The following is a 24,135-nucleotide window of genomic DNA, read 5'->3' as shown; positions in this document are numbered from 1 at the left end:
TTGTAGTAGTAATGGGGGTCTGGTGGTGGTAATGGGGGTCTGGTGGTGGTAATGGGGGTCTGGTGGTAGTAATGGGGGGTCTGGCGGTGGTAATGGGGGTCTGGTGGTAATAATGGTGGTCTGGTGGTGGTAATGGGTGGTCTGGTAGTAGTAATGGGGGTCTGGTGGTAGTAATGGGGGTATGGTGGTGGTAATGGGGGGTCTGGTGGTAGTAATGGGGGTCTGGTGGTGGTAATGGGGGGTCTGATGGTAGTAATAGGGGTCTGGTGGTGGTAATGAGGGTCGTGGTGGTAGTTATGGGGTGTCTGGTGGCAGTAATGGGGGTCTGGTGGTAGTAATGGGGGGTCTGGTGGTGGTAATGGGGGTCTGGTGGTAGTAATGGGGGGTCTGGTGGTAGTAATGGGGGGTCTGGTGGAGGTAATGGGGGGTCTGGTGGTAGTAATGGGGGGTCTGGTGGTGGTAATGGGGGTCTGGTAGTAGTAATGGGGGTCTGGTGGTAGTAATGGGGGTCTGGTGGTGGTAATGGGTGGCCTGGTGATGGTAATGGGTGGTCTGGTGGTGGTAATGGGGGGTCTGGTGGTAGTAATGGGGGGTCTGGTGGTAGTAATGGGGGTCTGGTGGAGGTAATGGGGGGTCTGGTGGTAGTAATGGGGGGTCTGGTGGTGGTAATGGGGGTCTGGTAGTAGTAATGGGGGTCTGGTGGTAGTAATGGGGGTCTGGTGGTGGTAATGGGTGGTCTGGTGGTGGTAATGGGGGGTCTGGTGGTAGTAATAGGGGGTCTGGTGGTAGTAATGGGGGGTCTGGTGGTGGTAATGGGGGGTCTGGTGGTAGTAATGGGGGGTCTGGTGGTAGTAATGGGGGTCTGGTGGTGGTAATGGGCGGTCTGGTGATTGTAATGGGGGTCTGGTGGTAGTTATGGGGTGTCTGGTGGTGGTAATGGGGGTCTGGTGGTAGTAATGGGGGTCTGGTGGTGGTAATGGGGGTCTGGTGGTAGTAATGCCGGTAAAGTGGAATTACCAAGATACAATAATAACGTATTGGTTTAGCACTAATTAAATAACACAGAGGAAATATCTCGGGAAGATAGATTGTGCATGACCCTACGTAGATATCCCTTCCTTACAGCGGAGGGTGGCACCCTGAGTAGTGATTTGGCGCCTCCGATCCACGTCCAATGACCCTTATTCACCCTCAACAGGACTCCTTACCAAAAGTTTGCGACCTTGTGACCGAATACTATGTGTTCGGTACGGGTCCAGATCTTTACAGATCAGGTTCGCCCATCCATAGTGACTAGGTCTTTTTCCAGTCGCCACCCCTATTGGTAACCAGGACCCTATCTGTGCCAGAGACACGTAGTAAGCTGGAATCACAGTTATGTTTTGTCTTGAAATGTCTTGGCAAGGGTTTTAACCCCTTTCTGACCACTGATGGCATAGTATGTCAGCAGTCAGTATCCCCTGCTCTGGCGGTGAGCCCACCTCAAAGCTGCGACATGTCAGCTGTTATAAACAGCTGACATGGGGGCGTGGCCTGCATGCAGACCAGAGAGGCCACATAACTCACAGGCTCCTGCGTCTCCAGACTTAAACCGGCTAATAACAGCACTCTATATTACCTCTCCTCCTCCCTGTGCACAGTAACGGCTCCTGGAAGATCCTGGGCACATGATGACCCAAGGGAGAGCGCAGAAGCGCAGTTCCTCGCCGAAGCTCCCAGACTTCTTCCCCCGAGGACAAACTGCACATGCTGCAGGTAAAATGGCTGCGGCTTCCCCCTCAGGTTCCTCCCACTCATCGGGTGGCTCTGTGGGGAGGGGGACATTTGAGACTCACAGCAACCTGTCTCCTATTACTAAAGGAGACATGAGAGACTTTCTGGTCTTCATTCGTGCTTCCCTAAAGGAAGATATGCAGTCGATGCTGCAGGAGATTAGAGGGGAAGTCTCGTCCCTGGGGGAGAGAACTGCTCATGTCGAGAGCAAGATGGCTGAATATGCCAAGACTATAAATGCACTAGTGGATGAGAACGAAGCTTTGAGACAGGATATGGCTGTGGTCCAGAATAAGATGTATGATCTGGAAGATAGATCATGGAGGAATAATGTGCGTGTCGGGCATACCGGAGAACATTCCAGATAAGGAGCTGGCTGGCTTTTTGCTTAAATTCATGCAAACTGTACTCCCAACCTTGCTCCCCAGGGATTTCCTGATTGACAGGATACATAGACTCCCCAAACCCCGGCATGTGGACCCAACCTTGCCCAGAGACACTTTGGCGCACGTCCACTTCTATACTACCAAAGACGCCTTCATGCAGGGGATGAGGAAACCCCCTGAGCTCCCTGCTGAATACCAAGGCTTGCAGGTGTTCCCAGATTTATCAGCGTCCACGCTGGCAAGGAGGCGAGAATTCGCTCATGTTTGTAAAGCACTACGTGATGTTCATATCCGATACAAATGGGTATTCAATCCTGTCACGCTGATAATATCTTATGAAGGTCGTGGTGTGGTCTGCCAATCTCCCAAACAGGCTGAGAACAAGCTAACCGATTGGAAGATTTCCTCTGCTCCCCGCCAGAACCCGATGGGAAAGAAAATTGTTCAGGACTGGATTCAAACTTGAAGAGGAGGATGAGATGCTGTCCGGATGCAGGACTCTGCTGTGAGGGTGCTACGGATTTTGTCACCGTTTTTTTTTTTCTTTATGCTCCAGCACCTCGTCCAAGATAACTCCCGGTTATTTTCCATCTTTTTGGGAGTGAACCTTGGAACTGCCCTGAGCTGGCATTTACCTGCGGTCTAGGACTGACCACTCAGGCATTTCACTGCCTGACTATCCTGGCCTTTGGCCTAGTGGCTGCATGACTTTGTGTTTAGAATTTTTTTTAGTTTTCTGTGTTTTGTTTCCCTTGTCTCCTGTTTTTTAGGTACACCTCCGAGATGGGTCTTTTTAATGTGGTTACTGTGGTTCTCTATGTTGCCAACACACGAGCCCAGATGCAGGTGATATGGGTTCATGAAGATGTATGTGTGATAGCAAGTTTTATAATGTATAATTATGAGTGTTACCATTATGTCTTTAAGTGTTAGGGGGTTGAACTCCCCCAATAAGAGGTCCATCCTATGGAAAGAGGTGAAAAAATCAGGTGCGGAGATTATCTGCCTGCAGGAGACGCATCGGATAGAAGCTGATAATTTTAGGCTGCGTTACCCACAATTCTCTAATATTTACTTAGCTAATATTAACACTAAATAGGCTGGGGTGTGCATCATCTTTAAAAATACATTAGCCATCAAATGTATTCGGAAGGTAGCGGATCCTGTGGGCAGATTTCTGTCACTCATATGCACATTGAATGGCGAGTTGCACACTATCATAGTCATCTACGCCCCAAATCATTTGCAACAGACATTTATCCGCAAAGTACTACATAGAGTGGGTGGTCTGGCGCAGGGTGAAAAGATATACTGTGGAGACTTTAATCTTCCCATGGACTGGGATCTAGACTGCTCACGAGGTGGCATTCGGCCTAGGGGGGTGTTGAAAGGCATAGCCAAAGAATATCATCTACACGATTTCTGGAGGTACTCCCACGCGAGTGAAAAAGATTATACCTTTTATTCCTTCCGACACCGTACATATACTAGGATAGACCATATTCTGGTGGATACTTCGGTTCTTCCTAGATGCATCTCCTCCAGCATAGGATTAATTACCTGGTCTGACCATGCTCCCATTGTGTTACAGTTAGCATTAAAACATCATGCGAACCCTGCTTTTTGGTGGCGTCTGAACCCGTCTCTTTTACTAAATGAGAAGGTGACGTGTGGTATCTCTACTGAGTTGACTCACTACTTCCATATTAACGATAATGGGGAAGTTTCAGATGAAACGCTATGGGCTGCGCATAAAGTAGTTATACGGGGATATCTCATACAACAAGCCTCCATACTGAAGCGTAATAGAGGGATAGGGGATGACCTCTTAGCTAGACTTTACCAGTTGGAATCACTGAATAAAACCTCACCCTCACAGGAGGTGTCGGATGAGATATACGGGGTTGGCTTTCAGTTGCGGGAGGTTTTGCTTTCTGCCTATGCCCGTAATTTACGTAAGCTTAAAACTCACTTTTACGCCATTGGAGATAGGACGGGAGCAATACTGGCACGTAGGGTACATAAACGAGAGGCTAAATCCAGAATAGATGGTTTACAAGATCAGAATGGGTGTCTGGTTAGGAATCCGATTGACATCACGGAGATATTTGTAAAGTACTACTCCCATTTATATAACTTACATTCTGACCCGCAGACCCGTCAACCCACTCAGGTAGCAATCGATTCATATCTGCAATCAGTTAATTTACCGCGTGTATCCCAAGAACAATTATTATTGTTAAACGCCCCATTTACAGAAGAGGAGATCAAAAAAACTATTAAAAGCAGTAGGCTACACACCGCGCCTGGTCCGGATGGACTATCAAATGAATATTATCGCACTTTTCAGGAACTTCTGGCCCCATATCTATTGAGGTTGTTTTCATGTTGGTGGGATTCAGGCAAAGTTGCTGCCCCTAATTTGGAAGCTACTATTACCACTCTCCCTAAGCCAGGTAAGACCCCTGATAGTCCTGGGAATTTTAGACCCATTGCTTTATTGAATTGTGATTTAAAGATATATACCAAATTGCTAGCCTCCCGCCTTCATTTGATAATCCCCTCTCTTGTCTCTCCAAACCGGTTTTGTGGCTGGCCGGTAAACCAAGGATGGTACCCGCCGAATTTGAATCTCATTAGGGTGGCGGAACTGTTGGGCCTTCCCAGTGCATTCCTGTCCTTGGACGCTGAGAAGGCCTTTGATAGGGTGCACTGGGGATATTTGGGAAATGTTCTTAGGAAGCTTGGTTTGGAGGGCCCATCCTTTCGGCGATTTTAGCCATATATTCCACCCCATCTGCCAGAGTCCTAGCCTCTGGGTTTGTATCTTCCCCCTTTTTGATCACTAACGGGACGTGGCAGGGATGCCCACTATCCCCCATTATATTTGCATTATGCATGGAGCCACTGGCGGAGAAAATCCGTCTTAACTCTGATATCTCAGGTCTGATGGTGGGCCCGGCTGCTCACAAGATCGGTCTTTACGCGGACGACGTTATCATAGCCTGTGTGGACCTGGAGCGGTCGTTTTCGGCCATCATGGTTGAACTAGAGGAGTTTGCGTCAGTATCCTATTACAAATTGAATGCATCCAAATCACTGGTATTCCCTGTCGCGGTCCCTTTGGTCACCAAAGCTGAATTGGAGAATAAGTTTCCCTTTCGTTGGACTGATCAGGGTATCCCTTACCTTGGTATAAATCTTACACACTCTCAACATATTATAGAGGCGACCTATACTGCTTTATTCAGACAGATAAAGACTGAGCTGGAGACCTTACATCTGTTTATGACCTCCTCTGTGGCCAGAATTAATATTTTCAAGTTGAAAATTCTCCCCAAGATATTATATTATTTGAGATGTCTCCCTTTGAGGATCCCAAGCAAAATTATAACAAACCTTCAGCGCTTAACAAACAAATACATATGGGCCCACGAAACTCCTCGAGTGGCCAAGTCCCTTTTGTATTACCCTTATGATCTGTGGGGAATGGGATTGCCAAATTTGATGGTGTATTATAAGGCCTCAGTGGTAGCGGCGCTGCGGGATTGGTGGCAGCTAGATAAGGAACATAGATGGTTGCAAATCGAAAATTTCTATGCGACTAGAGGCTCCACCTGATTTATCTTAGGGGTTGAAGCCTTTGGGCCATGGCCTTGTAACCTCCCTCTATAGACCATGTCTACTGCACTGCATTTTTGGAGACAGACGGTCCCGACTCTTATTAAAATCCCGTTAAATGAAGTGTCACTGAAGGCGCTAGAATTACATATCCCGTATATAAATTTACAGCCATGGGTACTGGCTGGTGTAAAATCACTTCATCAGTTGTGTGACAGCACAGCGATTAAGCCGTTTGACCGCCTAGTTGCAAAACACCCAGATATTCGACATAGATCTTATCAGTTTTTGCAACTAAGACATCTTATACACACTACACAACCGTCGTACTTCTTTAATTCTAACCTAGACCGTATAGTAAATGGCCTCTTCCTGGTGCTCGGACCTAGTACTCACAATGTATCTATCTTGTATAGAGCCCTGAATGATCCTGACCCAGAGGTTAAACTGCAATTCATGAGACAATGGGAGGATGACTTGCAGGTCACCCTAGCGCCTGATGGGTGGCGGGAGGCGGTGTTAGAGGTTTGGAGAGTTTCCTCATGTTTAAACCATCTGGAACAATTGAAAAAAGTCCTCTTACGCCGGTACTATTACCCAGTTAAAGTTGCTCACTTTGGCCCTCAGTGCTCCCCATTGTGTTGAAGAGGCTGCGGTATGTTGGGGACACTTAGCCACATGTGGTGGTCATGCCCGAAATTACTAAATTTTTGGGCTAGCCTAGAGGACGTGATAGCTGAGGTAACTGGGATCCGGATGGCCTTACAACCCAGTATGGTTTTATTGCATATCGGTTTGGATGAGATCCCGCATTTGTTGAGAGGAGTGTTCTCACATTTGTTTATAGCCGCTAGACTGGCAGTGGCATCCAAATGGAGAGTGGCCAGTGCTCCGACCATACAATTTGTGATTGACAGGATGAACCTTCATTGCCAATACGAAAGGGCTCTGGTATTATTTGCGTCATCTAAAAAGAAAAAGTCCCAGATTTTGTTACCATGGCTTGGTAGCCGGCTCTCCTTCAATCCACCGTAATGATGCTTGTGCTACTTCGATTCAGGGTCTGATATTCCCTGCCCGCGAGGAACCCTGCTATGTGTCTAGCTTATATGCCACTTTGATATTCAGGAACCTGCACTTTAGCAGGTCAGTTTCTGTTAAGACCTTTGATCTAAGTAATTTACAGTCGTATACTTAGGAGTACCTACCCCCTTTCCCCCCTTATTCCTTGCCTCCTACGTTTGTATGCCTGTTTTCTTGATGTACTATTAACCCCTTAACGACCGCCGATACGCCTTTTAACAGCGGTAGTTAAGGGTACTAAAACCACAGCACCGTTAATTCACGGCGCTGTGATTTAAGTGAATAGCGCCCCCCAGTGTCGGATTTTCTCCGGGGTCTCGGCTGCCAGGGGTAGCCGAGACCCCAGAGAACATGAATCGGTCGGTTTTTACCGACCCCACTTTTGCGATCGATCCACATCAGAGGAGAGAGAAATAGGGTCCCCGATCCCCCCCGGTACCTCTCCGTGGCCCTCCGTCCCCTCCCGGTGGTCCCACATCCCGCCGGCGTCCTCCGATGGGCGCCGCCATCTTGAAAATGGCGGGCGCATGCGCAGTGCGCCCGCCGGGAATCTGCCAGCTCAGGCTGCCAGATTCCATTCATTATTTTGATCACTATGATAAACGATCATAGTGATCAAAATAAAAAAAAAGTACATAACCCCCCCGTTTATCACCCCCTTATATAGACAAATATAATGAAATAAAGAAAATATTTTTTTTTTCAGTTTTCCATTAGGGTTAGGGTTAGAGTTGGGCTAGGGTTAGGGCTATGGTTAGGGTTAGGGTTGGGCTAGGGTTAGGGCTAGGGTTAGGGCTAGGGTTAGGGTTGGGCTAGGGTTAGGGTTGAGCTAGGGTTAGGGTTAGGGTTGGGCTAGGGTTAGGGTTGGGCTAGGGTTAGGGTTCGGCTAGAGTTAGGGCTAGTGTTAGGGTTAGGGCTAGGGTTAGGGCTCGAGTCACGGCTAGGGTTAGAATTAGGGTTAGGGCGAACTAGGATTAGGGTTAGAATTAGGATTAGGATTGGGATTAGGGTTAGGGTTGGGATTAGGGTTAGGGGTGTGTTGGGGTTAGGGTTGGAGCAAGAATTGAGGGGTTTCCACTATTTACGATCTTTGGGGGGTCTAAAAATTGGGGTCTAAAAAATCACTTTTGTGGAAATAAAAAATACTTTTTATTTTCACGGCTCTGCGTTTATAAACTTTTGTGAAGCGCTTGGGGTTCAAAGTGCTCACCACACATCTAGATAAGTTCCTTAGGGGGTCTAATTTCCAAAATGGGGTCACTTGTGGGGGGTTTCCACTGTTTAGGCCCATCAGGGGCTCTGCAAACGCAACATGATGCCCGCAGACCATTCCATCAAAGTCTGCATTCCAAAATGGCACTCCTTCCCTTCCGAGCTCTCCCATGCGCCCAAACAGTGGTTCCCCCCCACATATGGGGTATCGGCGTACTCAGGACAAATCTCACAACAACTGTGCAGGTATGATTTCTCCTGTTACCCTTGTAAAAATAAAAATTTGGGGACGAAAAGATCATTTTTGTGGAAAAAAAATGGATTTTTTATTTTCACGGCTCTACGTTATAAACTTCTGTGAAGCACTTGAAGGTTCAAAATGCTCACCACACATCTAGATAAGTTCCTTAATGGGTCTAGTTTCCAAAATGGGGTCACTTGTTGGAGTTTTCCACTGTTTGGGCACATCAGGTGCTCTCCGAACGCAACATGGCATCTGATCTCAATTCCAGCCAATTCTGCGTTGAAAAAGTCAAGCGGCGCTCCATCCCTTGCGAGCTCTGCCGTGTGCTGAAAAAGTGGTTTACCCCCACATATGGGGTATCAGCGTATTCAGGAGAAATTGTACAACAAATTTTGTGGTTGATTTTCTCTTTTAACACTTGTGAAAATAAAAAAATTGGTTCTGAAGTAAATTTTTTGCAAAAAAAAGTTAAATGTTAATTTTTTCCTTCCATATTGCTTTAGTTCCTGTGAAGCAGATAAAGGGTTAATAAACTTCTTGAATGTGGTTTTGAGCACCTTGAGGGGTCTAGTGTTTAGAATCGTGCCATTTTGGGGTATTTTCTGTCATGTACACCCCTCAAAATGACTTTAAATATGATGTGGTCCCTAAAAAAAATGGTTTTGTAAATGTTGTTGTAAAAATGAGAAATCGCTGGTCAACTTTTAACCCTTATAACTTCCTAACAAAAATAATTTTGCTTCCAAAATTGTGCTGTTGTAAAGTAGACATGTGGGAAATGTTATTTATTAAGAAATTTGTGTGACACATCTCTCTGATTTGAGGGCATAAAAATTTAAAGTTTTAAAATTGCAAAATTTTCAAAATTTTTGCCATATTTCCGTTTTTTTCATAAATAAACACAAGACTTATCGAAGAAATTTTACCACTAACATGAAGTACAATATTTCATGAAAAAACAATCTGCGGGATCCATTAAAGCGTTCCAGAGTTATAACCTCATAAAGGGACAGTGGTCAGAATTGTAAAAATTGGCCTGGTCATTAAGCTGCAAACTGGCTCTGTCGCTAAGGGGTTAATCTACTCTGCACTGTTTGCGGAATTGATGTGTTTTCCTGTTTAACTATGTAAAATTTCAATAAATATGATTTTGGAAAAAAAAAAAGTAAAGGACTGTACTGTCCTATGGAACTGAGTGTTTAACGGACATTGCCCTGGCCTGTGTGTGAACAGGGTCTGAGAAAACAAAGCCCTGTTTATGGACATTATTATTTTATGTTGCCGGACCTAAAGGCTGACTACTCTGTGTTTGTGCTGCTGGGGATATGGAGCAATAAACCCAGGAGAACTTTTAAGGAAATTGAGTCTTCCTGTATGTTATAGCGCTGTCAAGCGGCCGTTCTCCAATGCACTCAGTGAGCGCTGCCTTACTATATATATATATATATATACACTGCTCAAAAAATTAAAGGGAACACTTAAACAGCAAAATGTAACTCCAAGTCAGCCACACTTCTGTGAGATCAACACTGATTGTATTTCAGTTTCTCCTGCTGTTGTGTCAATGGAATAAACAACAGTTAGAAATGATAGGAAAGTCACTAACATCCATGTGTCTGCTCAGAAAGAGTGTCCAGGGTTCCCTTTATTTTTTTTGAGCAGTATATATATATAATATATACAGTCATATGTAAAAGTTTGGGCACCCCTATTAATGTTAACCTTTTTTCTTTATAACAATTTTGGTTTTTGCAACAGCTATTTCAGTTTCATATATCTAATAGCTGATGGACTCAGTTATATTTCTGGATTCAAATGAGGTTTATTGTACTAACAGAAAATGTGCAATCTGCATTTAAACAAAATTTGACCGGTGCAAAAGTATGGGCACCCTTATCATTTTCTTGATTTGAACACTCCTAACTACTTTTTACTGACTTCCTGAAGCACTAAATTGGTTTTGTAACCTCATTGAGCTTTGAACTTCATAGCCAGGTGTATCAAATCATGAGGAAAGGTATTTAAGGTGTCTACTTGCAAGTAGTTCTCCTATTTGATTTTCCTATGAAGAGTGGCATCATGGGCTCCTCAAAACAACTCTCAAATGATCTGAAAACAAAGATTATTCAACATAGCTTTTCAGGGGAAGGATACAAAAAGTTGTCTCAGAGATTTAACCTGTCAGTTTCCACTGTGAGGAACATAGTAAGGAAATGGAAGAACACAGGTACAGTTCTTGTTAAGCCCAGAAGTGGCAGGCAAAGAAAAATATCAGAAAGGCAGAGAAGAAGAATGGTGAGAACAGTCAAGGACAATCCACAGACCACCTCCAAAGACCTGCAGCATCATCTTGCTGCAGATGGTGTCACTGTGCATCGGTCAACAATACAGCGCATGCATAATGCCTTTTTGTATGACCAAACAACTCAATCTTTGTTTCATCAGTCCACAGGACCTTCTTCCAAAATGTAACTGGCTTGTCCAAATGTGCTTTTGCATACCTCAGGCGACTCTGTTTGTGGCGTGCTTGCAGAAACGGCTTCCTTCGCATCACTCTCCCATACAGCTTCTCCTTGTGCAAAGTGCGCTGTATTGTTGACCGATGCACAGTGACACCATCTGCAGCGAGATGATGCTGCAGGTCTTTGGAGGTGGTCTGTGGATTGTCCTTGACTGTTCTCACCATTCTTCTTCTCTGCCTTTCTGATATTTTTCTTGGCCTGCCACTTCTGGGCTTAACAAGAACTGTACCTGTGTTCTTCCATTTCCTTACTGTGTTCCTCACAGTGGAAACTGACAGGTTAAATCTCTGAGACAACTTTTTGTATCCTTCCCCTGAAAAGCTATGTTGAATAATCTTTGCTTTCAGATCATTTGAGAGTTGTTTTGAGGAGCCCATGATGCCACTCTTCATAGGAGAATCAAATAGGAGAACTACTTGCAAGTGGCCACCTTAAATACCTTTTCTCATGATTTGATACACCTGGCTATGAAGTTCAAAGCTCAATGAGGTTACAAAACCAATTTAGTGCTTCAGGAAGTCAGTAAAAAGTAGTTAGGAGTGTTCAAATCAAGAAAATGATAAGGGTGCCCATACTTTTGCACCGGTCAAATTTTGTTTAAATGCAGATTGCACATTTTCTGTTAGTACAATAAACCTCATTTGAATCCAGAAATATAACTGAGTCCATCAGTTATTAGATATATGAAACTGAAATAGCTGCTGCAAAAACCAAAATTGTTATAAAGAAAAAAGGTTAACATTAATAGGGGTGCCCAAACTTTTACATATGACTGTATATCATTGACACATATATATATACATATATTTATATTTCATAGAGATATAGATAGCAGAATAGGTGAAAAATCAATTATCGGCATCTGTAAAAATATTACAGAACCCGACAGGACATGAGACATGGTTTACATACAGTAAATCATTGCAGAAGAATTAGATTTATATATATCCCTCACTAATAATGTTAGTAGTGTGTGTGTAAAATTTTGGAGCTGTAGGTGTTAAATTAGAGGATTAATTCACGGAAAAAACTGGTGTGGGCTCCCGCACAATTTTCTTTGCCAGAGAGGGCAAGCCAGTGACTGAGGGCAGAAATAAATAGCCTAGAGAGGGACCATTGATTTTGTGCCCCCTTGGCTTAAAAAAATCTGCTCCCAGCCACCCCAGAAAAGGCGCATCTGTAAGATGCGCCAATTCCGGCACTTACCCTCTCCCTTCCCATTGCCCTGTAGCGGGTGGCATATGGGGTAATAAGAGATTAATGTCACCTTGCTATTGTAAGGGGACATTAAACCTGGTTAGTAATTAGAGAGACGTCAATAAGACATGTATCCATTATTAATCCACTAGTCTAGTTTTACATTGTGGGTCTGGAGGAGAGAGAGATTTTTTGTGCGTGCAAGAAAGAAAAATGCTACTTTTGGCTAAAAAATTATCCTTGGAGCATGCTCAGTTTAAAAAAACAAAATCGAGCAACGAAGTTCACTGTCCGACTTTTTGACTGACACAAAAAACTCTCCTATGCCTGTTTTCTCCGACCGATGGACAAAGAATTTCTGACGGATCCGTCGAACGACGGATGAAACGGACAGCCATCCGTCGCTAATACAAGTCTATGAGAAAAAACTGGATCCAGTGGCATCAATTGCTGGATCCGTTTTTTTTAAAAAACGACGGATTGTGATTGATGGCAAAAAAACTGATGTGTGAAAGAGACCTTATTAACCATTGGGTTACGTATTTGTCTTCTAGTTCAATGGTTTCTTTTCCAATAATCCTATGTTTTCAGTCCGATGCTGATCCATCAAGCTCACTAGTGGTGCACAGCTTTACACCACTATACCTGTGACTTCAGAAACTTACAGAACACCAGCTCACATCTCATATAGGAAACTACTGACACAACTAAATAACACCATTTATAAATGATTTATTTAACGGCAAGAACTTTTTCATTCATTTCACATTCATGTTTATTCATTCTTTTAGGTGACCTCACTTAATTCATAAGTACTTTTTAATATAATTAATGTGTGTAAATTTTTTTGGGTTTTTTCATGAACCATAATTTATCTTTGTTTGACTGACTTTCTCATGAACTTTGACATATTTTGCTTTGTTTGGCTTTTTTCCAAAAGACTGCATATAAAACGTTCCAAGCTTGACATGTTTATCCGCTCTCAGGTTTCGTCCTGAGGAAGACGTCCTGCGTGACTGTGAAATGCGTTGACTTTGAAAACCTATTTGAATAAATGTTTTTAAGGAAAATCTCCATCTCCGATCGTCTCCATCAGCAGCGCAGGTACAGACACATTATACCTGGATCAGCTCTTCTGCTCGGTCTTTGGCCCCGGGTCCTGCAGCAGCTGATTTATGCATTGAGCATGGTGTAAAGGCGCCACTCCATCAGGTGAGAGTAATACTCCCCTACTCTCATTACATCTGGTTATCAGGTAAGACCCTATTTTTCGCTTGTTTGTCTTCAGTATCTCGACTACAAGAAATCTCTGTAACACTTTCCTTTCAGGTTACTTGGTTAAAACCAATGAAGGGACTGCTGGGACCGTAACAGGGTCCATATGAGACCCTAATGCAGAAGCCTAATGTCCTGAGATCTGGACCTGCTGGACCACAAATTGTCTTTTCTCCAGGTTACCAAATAAATAGTTGTCACGTAGAACCTGGAGAACCTGTCTGACATGCTCAGCATGCTCCTCCAGAGGACGGGAGTAACTCACTATATCATCCAGGAAAATTACCACAAATCTACCAATCAGTGAGAAAAAATATAATTACTGACATTGTCACAGACTGCGGGAGCATTGGTTACCCCGAATGGCGGCATCAGATTTTCAATCTGCCCCTCAGGTGTATTGAATGCGGCCTTCCATTCGTCCCCCTGACGTACACTTATAAGGTTATATTCCCCTCTCACGGTAAGTTTGTAAAACCATTTAGCTCCAGATAATTGGATAAATAGGTCAGGTATAAGGGGTAACGGATAGGGAAGGTGAACCGTGACTCACAGGCACAACCCTCCATCCTTCAACCAAACCCCCCACGGTGACTGGAGACTAGCATGGCCGTATATGAGCCTCAGCCGGACACTGGAAGGGAGGAAATAACCGAAATTTGGGCATTTTAGCTCCTGGTGTGGAGTCGATAGCACAATCACATGCCGCCATATAGTAGACGGCCGGTAACTGGTGATAATTCCCTCATGTGTGGGGTCTATTTCCCTCCAGAGAAATCACACGTTACATTCCACACATAACACTGTGTAGAAAAGGCGGCGCGGGGTAATTGTGCCAGTAGTGAGGGGCAAATAATGGCGGGAATGTCACTGACTGAGGAGAAGTGTTATGATTGAGTCACTGTAGGAGGCAAAAACAGAAATGCTAGCTAAGTCCTGAAAACCAGAGAAGTTGGCAGCTATCAGATTGCAGGCCCCTAAACCTATCAACACAACTAGCAGTAGCCGTGGGGGGTTCCTACGATGACCTAGACCCCTCGATCACATCCGGAGAGATACATAGGCCTAAAGAAGGAAAGGGGAAATCTAACTGCCCCAGAGCAGACCCACAAAGCAATAGGCAGCCCCCCACATATAATGACGGTGAAGCAAGATGAAAACACTTACACAGACAGAAAGACAGGCTGAGCATAGACGGGGCCACAAACTACCTAGATGGGAACGGATAGGAAGGCTGCTGTTTGCAATCTGCCAAAACCCTATCAGAGACAAAGGCCAACAAGCTGATATAAAAATGGCCCTGAAGCAACTAAGCTTCAAAAACTAAATCAGCACTCAGGTACCTTCAGAAGACAGAGCTCACGGAACACTGCACACTCCAGCAGGGAGTGGCAGAATCCAAAAAGCAAAAAAAACAAACAAATCTTAGATGCAAAAAGGCAAAACAGAAAACTTAGCTTTAGGAGAGCAGGAATCAGACTGGTGTCCAAGAGTCCACAGAGAAATCACCCGCATGGCAGAAAGGGCGTAGGCTGCCTTAAATCCAGTCAGTGACTCCACTCAGCCAATCGTCTTCATTAGTCCCAGGTGTCTGATTATCAGGCTCACTACCTTCCTTCACTAGAATAGGGAGTTCACCAGGCCTCAGTGACAGAGGGGAAAATGAACTCACAACAGTACCTCCCCCTTGAGGAGGGGTCACCGAACCCTCAACAACGCTACCAGGGCGATCAGGGTGAGCCCGATGAAAGGCACGCACCAATCTTTTGGCATGAATATCAGAGGCAGAGACCCAGGAATTATCCTCCTGACCATAACCCTTCCACTTAACCAAATACTGGAGTCTCCGTCTAGCCAGACGGGAATCCAGAATTTTCTCTACCTCATATTCCAAGTTACCTTCAACCAATACAGGGTCCGGAGGTGCCACCTCAGGCACAACTGGCTCAACAAACCTCTTCAACAAGGACTTATGGAACACATTATGGATCTTAAATGTGACAGGAAGAGCCAAACGAAAAGAGACCGGATTAATAATCTCCAAAATCTTGTAAGGTCCAATAAATCTAGGCTTAAACTTAGGAGAAGCCACCTTCATAGCAATATTTTTTGATGATAACCACACCATATCACCAATCTTAAACTGGGGACCAATGGTCCTATGTCGATTGGAAAACCGCTGGGCCTTTTCCTGGGAGAGAGATAACTTATCCACCACTTGGTCCCAGATCTGGTGCATTCTCTCCACCACAGTGTCAACACCTGGGCAGGCAGAAGGCTCCACCTGCCCTGAAGAAAATCGAGGGTGAAAACCAAACTTACAAAAAAAAGGTGACATCAAGGTGGCAGAACTAGCTCTATTATTTAAAGCAAATTTGGCCAAGGGCAAAAATGAAACCCAATCATCCTGATCAGCGGAAATAAAACATCTCAAATACGACTCCAAGGTCTGGTTTGTTCTCTCAGTCTGCCCATTGGTCTGAGGGTGAAAAGCAGAGGAGAAGGACAACTGAATTCCCAACTTGGAACAGAACGTCCTCCAAAATATAGACACAAAATGAACTCCTCTGTCAGATACAATGTTCTCAGGAATCCCGTGCAAGCGAACCACCTGTTGCAAAAACAGAGGCACCAACTCAGAGGAAGATGGCAACTTAGGGAGTGGTACAAGATGAACCATCTTAGAGAACCTATTGCAAAACACCCAAATAACAGTCATTCTTTGAGAGACCGGCATATCAGAGATGAAATCCATTGAAATATGGGCCCATGGCCTCCTGGGGACCGGCAAAGGCATCAACAACCCACTAGAGCGAGAACAAGATTTAGACCGGGAGCAAGTCCCACAGGACTGCACAAAATTCCTGACATCATGAGACAAGGTGGGCCACCAAAAAGAGCGACTCACCAGATCTCTAGTACCAAAAATACCTGGATGACCAGCCAATGCAGAGCAATGAACTTCAGACATCACTCTCTTCTTCCACTGGTCAGGAACATACAACTTTCCACTGGGGCAACGCTCAGGTTTGTCCTCCTGGAACTCTTGCAGAGCAAGTCTCAAATCGGGTGAGATGGCAGAAAGAACTACCCCTTCGCCTAAGATGGTGGCAGGCTTGGTCACCACAGGAGAATCAGCAAAGAAACTCCTAGAGAGGGCGTCTGCCTTGACATTCTTAGTTCCAGGAAGGAAAGAGACCACAAAATCAAAACGTGTAAAAAACAAGGCCCACCTAGCCTGTCTAGGGTTCAAGCGTTTAGCCGACTCTAGGTAAATCAAATTTTTGTGGTCAGTGAGGACCACAACTTGATGTTTGGCTCCCTCCAACCAATGTCTCCATTCCTCAAATGCCCATTTCATGGCCAACAGTTCCCGATTCCCCACATCATAGTTACGTTCAGATGAAGAGAACTTACGGGAAAAGAAAGCACAGGGATTCATTTTAGATGTTACCGGATCCTCTTGGGACAACACCGCTCCTGCACCAATCTCAGAAGCATCCACCTCTACCTGGAACGGGAGTGAGACATCAGGTTGCCGCAGAACCGGGGCGGAGGTAAATCTACGCTTCAGCTCCTGAAAGGAAGCAACCTCCTCCGGAGACCAATTCAACACATCTGCACCCTTCCTGGTCAGGTCAGTCAATGGTTTGGCAATACAAGAAAATTTTGCTATAAATTTCCGATAAAAATTAGCAAAACCCAAAAACTTCTGGAGGGCCTTCAAAGAAGTGGGCTGAACCCAATCATAAATGGCCTGTACCTTGGCCGGGTCCATTTCAATAGTTGACGGAGACAAAATAAATCCCAAAAAAGAAATTCTCTGTACTCCAAAAAGGCATTTTGATCCTTTGACATACAGAGAATTCTCTCTCAAGATCCGGAACACAGTCCGAACATGTTCCACATGAGAATCCCAATCCTTGGAGAAGATCAAAATATCATCCAGATAGATAATCAAAAATTTATCGACAAAGTCTCGGAAAATATCGTTAATGAAGGGGCATTAGTGAGCCCAAAAGGCATCACCAGGTACTCAAAATGTCCCTCCGGAGTATTAAACGCCGTCTTCCATTCATCCCCATGCTTAATGCGGATAAGATTATACGCCCCCCTGAGGTCAAGCTTGGTAAACCAGCAAGCACCTCTGACTCTAGAGAATAGATCCGAAATCAGGGGTAACGGATACTGATATTTAATAGTAATTTTATTGAGGGCACGATAATCAATACAAGGCCTTAAAGAACCATCCTTCTTGGCCACAAAAAAAAAACCGGCACCTAAGGGTGAAGAGGATGGTCTAATATGACCCTTCTCCAATGCCTCCTTAATATAGGACCGCATAGCCTCGTGCTCGGGTACAGATAAATTGAAGAGCCGACCCTTAGGAAATTTACACCCCAGGTTTAGTTCAATTGCACAGTCATAACTCCTATGAGGAGGCAAGGACGCAGACTCGTTCTCACTAAATACATCATAGTAGTCCGCCAAATAGTCAGGAACCTCATGCGACTGAGGAGAGGTGGAAAAAACCGGAGCCTCACTAAAGGCACACCGGCAACCCCAACTCACCACAGACACAGACTTCCAATCCAAAACTGGATTATGAATCTGCAACCAGGGAAACCCCAGAAAAACGGCATCATGCAGACCATGCAACACCAAAAATCTTCAATTTTCTTGGTGGTCTGGGGCGACCCGCATGACCAACTGGGTCCAAAACTGAGGTTTATTTTTAGCCAGAGGGGTAGCATCAATCCCCCTCAAAAGGATAGGCGTCTGCAGAGGTGTCAACGGAAATCCACAACGTTTAGCAAAATCCAAGTCCATTAGGTTTAGCGCTGCTCCCGAATCCACAAAAGCCTTGGCGGAAAATGCGGACAGGGAACAGATCAGAGTAATCGCCAAAAGAAACTTAGGCTGAACCCCACCAACAGAAAACGTGTGTGCAAAGTGTTTCTCACGTTTAGGACAAACAGAAATAACATGTGAGGCATCTCCACAGAAAAAACACAGCTTATTACGCCTTCTGAATTCCTGACGTTGCGCCTTAGACAAAACTCTATCACATTGCATAGGTTCAGACGTCTGTTCAACCAGTGGCAACACCTCTCGTGTAATCCTGCGTTCACGTAAACGCCGATCAACCTGAATGGCTAAAGACATAGAATCGTCCAGACCAGAGGAAACAGGAAATCCCACCATAGTATCTTTTACGGCTTCTGACAAACCCTTCCGAAAGAGAGCAGCCAAGGAACTATCATTCCAGGTAGTAAGGACCGCCCACTTTCGGAACTTTTGACAGTACAACTCTGCAGATTCTCGACCCTGGTTCAATGCTAACAGGGTCTTTTCAGCCTGATCAATAGCATTAGGTTCGTCGTACAGCAACCCCAAGGCTTGAAAAAATGCGTTCACATTAGTCAGAATAGGGTCATCTGGTTTCAAAGAAAACGCCCAATCCTGGGGATCGCCGCGCAGCAAAGAGATGACAATTTTAACCTGCTGCGCGGGGCTCCCTGACGAGTTAGGCTTCAAAGCAAAAAATAATTTACAATTATTTTTGAAACTCAAAAATTTAGATCGATCACCAAAAAATACATCAGGTGTGGGGATCTTTGGTTCAACAGCATGTGAACGAGCAAGATAGGCGGAAATTCCTCGCACTTCAGCAGCGAGCTGCTCCACACGCGGGTGATTCTGTTATGATTGAGTCACCGTAGGAGGCAAAAACAGAAATGCTAGCTAAGTCCTGAAAACCAGAGAAGTTGGCAACTATCAGATTGCAGACCCATGAACCTATCAACACAACTAGCAGTAGCCGTGGGGTGTTCCTACGATGACCTAGACCCCTTGATCACAGCCGGAGAGATACATAGGCCTAAAGAAGGAAAGGGGAAATCTAACTGCCCCAGAGCAGACCCCAAAGCAATAAGCAGCCCCCCACATATAATGACGGTGAAGCAAGATGAAAACACTTACACAGACAGAAAGACAGGCTGAGCAAAGACGGGGCCACAAACTACCTAGATAGGAACGGATAGGAAGGCTGCTGTCTGCAATCTGCCAAAACCCTATCTGAGACAAAAGCCAACAAGCTGATATAAAAATGGCCCTGAAGCAACTAAGCTTCAAAAACTAAATCAGCACTCAGGTACCTTCAGAAGACAGAGCTCACGGAACACTGCACACTCCAGCAGGGAGTGGCAGAATCCAAAAAGCAAAAAAACAACAACAAATCTTAGATGCAAAAAGGCAAAACAGAAAACTTAGCTTTAGGAGAGCAGGAATCAGACTGGTGTCCAAGAGTCCACAGAGAAATCACCCGCATGGCAGAAAGGGCGTAGGCTGCCTTAAATCCAGTCAGTGACTCCAATCAGCCAATCATCTTCATTAGTCCCAGGTGTCTGATAATCAGGCTCACTACCTTCCTTCAATAGAATAGGGAGTTCACCAGGCCTCAGTGATGGAGGGGAAAATGAACTCACAACAGAGAAGGCTCCATGGAGCTCTTCAATCTGGAGATCATGTGACCCCTGACTCCTCCCCTCCTGTGACCTCATCACAGGTCCTGTGCAAAGAGCAGCCATATATGTGGAGTGCGGCTCTGCAGGTGGAGGTATGTGGAGATTACCCATTACTGAGCGCACTAATACTAGAAATATATTGCACAGGGGATATCGCAGCCGATTCCCACAAGAAGAATCCTGGAAACATCGGATCATCTTCTTCTCATTCAGGTCTCTACAAAATCGGATCCTCTCAGTGAAGATCTTCTACATAAGAACATTTTCCTGATTTACCCATCAAGGATGGATATGGACAGAGACAAGATGGCGGAGAGGATGTTACACCTCACCCTAGAGATCCTCTTCCATCTCACTGGAGAGGTGAGAGATTCTGATGACGTCACATTACATCATTCTTATCTATGGGAATAACAGACGGACAGAACTGGAGACGTGAGGACTCTGGAAATGTCTGTAGTGAGATTTATTAATGTGTCTCTCCATAACCAGGATTACACAGTGGTGAAGAAGACCTCTAGTGATCGCTGTCAGGACCCTGTGTCTGAGGGATGGGGAAGACCCCTGAGCCCAATCACGAGGCCTCCACCTCACCCCCTGATCCATGAGGACATCAATGACCAGAAGATCCTAGACCTCATCTACAAGATGATTGAGCTGCTGACTGGAGAGGTGACACTGCTGGGAATGCTGGGACATTATACAGTAACACTATGAAGGGATCGGGGGATGACGGTATCATTGTATGTGTCAGGTTCCTATAAGGTGTCAGGATGTCGCTGTCTATTTCTCCATGGAGGAGTGGGAGTATTTAGAAGGACACAGAGATCTGTACAAGAACGTCATAATGGAGGTTCCCCAGCCCCTCACATCACCAGGTAATAGACAGGACTAAATACACACGGCCTATAATTATCTGTATGTAGAGAATGAATTCAGTCCCTGTATGTGTTTCCTCCAGATCTATCCAGTAAGAGGACAACACCAGAGAGATGTCCCCGTCCTCTTCTTCCACAGGACTGTAACCAAGAAGATCCCAGTGCTCCTCAGGATCATCAGGTAGATGGAGAGAAGGTGTCAGGAGATCTCCCCTATGATGTGTAGGCGGCTGTGAAGGTCTTGTGCTCAGTCTTGTTTTATCCACCAGTATTATATGTTTTATACTTGTGTAATGAGAACGGTGGAGATGACAGGATTAGAGCTGATCATAGATGGGACTTCGCCATCTGTCTGTGACTTTTACAATATTTGTTTCAGGGTGAAGATCTGACCCATATTAATACTACAGAGACATATGTGAGAGATGATGAGTGGTGTAAAGAGGAGATTCCCACATATGACTACCCAGGTGAGTAGTAACCACTGAATGCAGAGAAGTCACAGATTCCTCTCAGTCACCGGCTGTAGCTGCTTTATCGGTGGTGTAGTCCGGCCGTATTACCATGATCACCATTTTGCCTCTAGACCACAAAATTCTCCTCCACCCAAAACTGTTCAAATGACTTTGGGCATTGAAAGCCCTTTTCTATAGAACTTACAACCTGGAGGATCCACCTACCCCCTGGGATTAATAACAAGAATCCCATGTAAAATGCTAAAATGCCTATGGATGATACCAAAACAATTTGTTCACCCTAGGCACAAGCCACATCAGCTCCTATAAACATGGAAACACCGGAGAAAAAAGGGAGCAAAACGACGACTGCAAAAATATTAATAATTTTTATTAAATATCGTACAAAGAAGTGCACAAAATCACGATGAGGTGCCAATATAAAGCAGATGAACACATACCCGACCATCCCCCCGTCCATCCAAGATGGAAATAATGTCCTCATATATGTATTTTAGACATCATGCCTATAAAGTGGAAGCCCAAAATATAATACCGCCCTACAAAAATCAATGGCCATATGGCCCAGATTACTCCAAGTAAATCCCCTGAGCAAAGCTCAAAAAGTAAGGAGGAGAGACATATAATGTCCTTAAGGTGCAATGAATCTCGACATAAACAAGGGCGACCACCAATGAAAGCCAGAAATAAATGTCAATTCAAAATCTTACCAGAGGATGCAGGAGGAAGAGGGGAAGTGTCTGGCAGTGACCTCTGACGTGCGTTTCGCAGCACAGAAAGGCCGCTTTATCAAGGAGATAGTAACCATATCTCCACAGGACCTTCATATACCCTGTGACTGCGGTCACGTGACCGGGATCAACCAATCATCACGGCCTCATCGGCGCATGCGCTCTGAGGTCGGCAAGCACCGCTGCACAGAACAGGCGTCATGCTGAACACAGGACACCGGTCAAAAGACCAAGGCGCCCGTGTACAACATAAAGACGCCCATCTGTCAGCAGCACAATTACCACCGCAGAGAGATGCGCACAGCCGCCCATAATTGTATCCCATATATAGGGTAAATGGAAATTCCAAAAATCCATACCGGGAAGATGAATGATTTTTAAAGGGGTCATGACCATACAAAAGAATCATCACATACATACATGGATATGCATCACATATAGCCCAGGCGATAAAGAGTCTCATATATTAAATACATCAACTGCATAAAACGGATATATGGTCATGACACATACAACTATAAAGGCCACTAGATCCGATTCACATGTTTGATATAATATGCTCATAATTATATCCCATACATGGGAAGAACCGTAAGGTCCATGCAGACAATAATCCTAAGCGGGTCATGACCGTAAAAAAAGTCATCACATATATATAAATGTACATCGTATATGACATAAACAGTGAAAAAATCTCACATACTAAGTACATAAAATACATAGAATACAATATATGGTCATGATTCCCCCAACTGTAGAGACTGCTGGATGCGGTTCACATAGATATGGTACAGGGTGAGGGTCGAAGGAGATATATGGTGTCCTCAAGGTCACTAGCTATAAATTATTGACATACAAGAAAAGATTAGTGAAAATAAAGAGTAAAAATTAAAAACAATATAAAAACAACACACTGCCAGAAAAAAGGAGGGAGTGTGATATAGACCTGTGGAGGAAAAAGGACAGGAGGAATTCTCATTACCTATATATTATATGCCTATAAATATACCCAGATATCCATATGCAATATACTATAAAGAGAATAATGCAAATCATCCCATTGGGAATCCATTAACAAAAAAGAAAATAATATCCGGGACCAATTGATGCATAATTGTTAAATCCCCAAAGACTATAGGAATGGGGCCAAGCTCAAAACTTCATTGAGTCCATTAGGGGTCATGGTGTCCAGTTGAATGAACCACCTGAGTTCCATCTGTGATAAAAAATGTTTGTTGTCACCACCCCTAATCCCCATATAAAACGCATCCATCCCTCTAGTTCTCTTCTCATCAGATGGGACAAGGGAATTCCAGATTAGACAGAGAATTTCCTGTGGAACTTCAAACGTGATTTACTATGCCACGTGCCCTTGTCCCAAAATATATGTGGGTCTGACAACAAGAGAACTCAGGATTCGAGTGCGCGAGCATGTGCGGGACATTGGCGCGGCCAAGACAGTGTCTGATATTGGGGATCTGAAAACCATTCCCCAACATTATAGATCTTGTCATAATAGCGATGCGACCTTATTGAAGATTAGAGGGATTGATGCGCTTCATATGGTTTATATGGCTTCATACTCTAATTACCCCAGAGAGGTTTCACCACTAGTTACTCATTTATTACTGATGGAGACTGTGGAGTTTGATCATTTCAGTAGTTCCTAATCAGGCCCCATTATTAATATCTGACGTGTGTCACTTTATGTGGTGGTAAGTTTGGAATTCTTCACAAAGGATAATAGAAAACAAATGGATCTTAGAAATTATTTTCCAGCTTCGCACTATACCCTATATACGGTTGTACACTACTGTCTGGGCACATGGCAGTGTTCAGAAGGGAAGGAGCGCCATTTAGCTATATGAATGCAGATCTAGCTGGAATAGTTTGCAGACACAATGTATTGGGAGCACTGTTCATGGTAACCTGGCAGCTCAAAAGATGTCCACCATGAACATGCTTGGCACTATCTTCTCTGCTCTCCATATCCCAAGGATTGCCTTGCTCATCGCCCTTTAACACCCTTACATGGAATCTGGACTTACACAGGGACCCCTAGGCTTGGACCATGGTGTTACCTGCTACTCTGTGGTGTTAGATGGCAAGAAGAATAGTCAGGTAGCCGGGTCAGAACCAGAAGGACAGAATCAGTAGACACAAGAGTAGTCAGTAAACGGGCCATGGTCACAGCAGGAAACAAATACACA

At 44.6% G+C, this 24,135-nt stretch overlaps 1 pseudogene; it reads left to right on the top strand.

Annotated features, from left to right (window-relative positions):
• Positions 1-24,135, top strand: part of LOC141060256 (uncharacterized) — a 57,172-nt pseudogene that overhangs the window by 31,072 nt on the left and 1,965 nt on the right.

The sequence above is a fragment of the Dendrobates tinctorius genome, unplaced genomic scaffold, assembly GCF_039654945.1.
Source record: "Dendrobates tinctorius isolate UK_male_01 unplaced genomic scaffold, ASM3965494v1 ptg000233l, whole genome shotgun sequence".
Classification (NCBI taxonomy): domain Eukaryota; kingdom Metazoa; phylum Chordata; class Amphibia; order Anura; family Dendrobatidae; genus Dendrobates; species Dendrobates tinctorius.
This window is presented reverse-complemented; position numbering and strand designations above follow the sequence as displayed.